We start from the raw sequence: 2559 nt of genomic DNA on the forward strand, positions 1-2559 counted from the left end.
TGTCTGTTATATTGTGATTTTTGGTCTTCTGGGTATAAACCTAGTAAAGGAATTATAGGATCAAATGGCAGGTCTATTTTTAAGTCTCTAAGTATTCTCCAAACATTCTTCCAGAAGGAACGTATTAGTGTGCATGCCCACCAGCAGTGTAGAACTGTGCCCTTTTCTCCACATCCATGCCAACATCTCTGGTTTTGGGATATTGTTATGTAGGGTTTTCTTACTAGGGTTAGGTGATATCTCAAAGTAGTTTTGATTTGCATTTTTCTGATGATTAAGGATGATGAGCTTTTTTTCATGTGTTTGTAGATTGTGCATCGGTCTTCTTTAGAGAAGTTTCTCTTCAAGTCCCTTGCCCACCCTGTTCTTTTCTTTGAGTTTGAGTTCTCTGTGGATTCTGGTTATTAGACCTTTATTGGAGGTATAACCTGCAAATATTTTCTCCCATTCTGAGGGCTGTCTGCTTGCTTTACTTACTATGTTCTTGGCTGTGCAGAAGCTTTTTTGTTTGATCAGGTCCCAGTAGTGTATTTTTGATACTGCTTCAATTGCCTGGGGAATCCTTCTTATAAAATATTCACCCAGGCCAATTCCTTCAAGAGTTTTCCCTGTACTTTCTTCAAGTATTTTTATAGTTTCATGACTTAAGTTTAAATCTTTTATCCAGTGAGAGTCTATCTTAGTTAATGGTGAAAGGTGTGGGTCCAGTTTCAATCTTCTACAGGTTGCCAGCCAGTTCACCCAGCACCATTTGTTAAATAGGGAATCTTTTTCCCCACTGAATGTTTTTAATTGGCTTGTCAAAGATCAAATAATGGTAAGTAGCTGGATTCATCTCTTGGTTCTCAATTCTGTTCCAGACATCTACTTCTCTGTTTTTGTGCCAATACCATGCTGTTTTGATCACTATTGATTTATAGTACAGTCTCAGGTCTGGTAGTGTGATTCCTCCTGCTGTGTTTTCATTTCTGAGTAATGTTTTGGCTATTCGAGGTTTTTTTCTGATTCGATATAAACGAAGTATTTTTTCAAGATCTTTAAAATATGACAATGGAGCTTTAATAGGAATTGCATTAAAATTATATATTGCTTTGGGTAGTATAGACATTTTAACAATGTTGATTCATCCCAGCCATGAGCATGGTATGTTTTTCCATCTGTTAACATCTTCAGCTATTTCTTTTCTTAAAGTTTCATAGAGATCTTTCACGTCCTTTGTTAGGTATACTCCCAAATATTTCATCTTCTTTGGCATGACTGTGAAAGGAATAGAGTCCTTGACTGTTTGTTCAACTTGATTATTGTTGGTATACATAAAGGCTACAGATTTATGGGTGTTGATTTTGTAGCCTGAGTCATTGCTGTATTCCTTGATCACTTCTAAAAGTTTTGTAGTAGAATCCCTAGTGTTTTCCAGATATGTGATCATATCATCTGCAAAGAGTGAAAGTTTGATCTCTTCTGACCCTATGTGGATACCCTTGATCACCTTTTCTTCCCCAATTGCAATGGCTAAAACTTCCATTACAATGTTAAAGAGCAATGGAGACAATGGGCAACCTTGTCTGATTCCTGATCTAAGTGGAAATGATTTCAATTTATATCCATTCAATATGATATTGGCTGTGGGTTTGTTGTAGATGGCCTCTATTAGTTTAAGAAATGTCCCTTCTATACCAAATTTTCTTAATTGTTCTGATCATGAAGGGATGCTGGATATTATCAAAAGCTTTTTCTGTATCAATTGAAAGAATCATATGGTCCTTATTTTTTAGATTGTTTATGTGCTGAATTACATTTATAGATTTATATATATTGAACCAGCTTTGAGACCGTGGGATAAATCCCACTTGGTCGTGGTGTATCATTTTTTTGATGTGTTGTTGGATTCTGTTTGTTAGGATCTTATTGAGTATTTTTGCATCAATATTCATTAGTGATATTGGTCTAGTTTTCTTTTCTTGTTGGGTCTTTCCCTGGTTTGGGGATAAAGGTGATGTTTGCTTCGTAGAATGTTTTGGGTAATATTTCTTCTTTTTCTATATTTTGGAAGAGGTTTAGTAATATAGGTACCAGTTCTTCTTTAAAAATTTGGTAGAATTCTGATGTAAAGCCATCTGGTCCTGGGCTTTTATTTTAGGGAAATTTTATATAGTTGATGCTATTTCAGAACTTGATATAGGCCTGTTCAACATTTCCACTTCATTCTGGCTAAGTCTTTGTAGGTGGCATACTTCCAGGTATTGGTCGATTTCTTTCAGATTTTCATATTTCTGAGAGTAGAGTTTCTTGTATTCATTAAGGATTTTTTGAATTTCTGAGGGGTCTGCTGTTATTTCATCGTTACCATTTATGATTGATGAAATTACAGATTTTACTCTTTTGTTCCTGGTTAGGTTGGCCAAAGGTTTATCTATTTTATTGATCTTTTCAAAAAACTAACTTTTGGATTTATTGATCTGTTGTATAATTCTTTTGTTTTCAATTTCATTTAATTCTGCTCTGATTTTGGTTATTTCTTTTCTTCTGCTGGGTTTGGGGTTGGAGTGTTCTTCCTTC

This window comes from Nycticebus coucang, chromosome 18 (assembly GCF_027406575.1).
Source record: "Nycticebus coucang isolate mNycCou1 chromosome 18, mNycCou1.pri, whole genome shotgun sequence".
NCBI classification, from domain to species: Eukaryota; Metazoa; Chordata; class Mammalia; order Primates; family Lorisidae; genus Nycticebus; species Nycticebus coucang.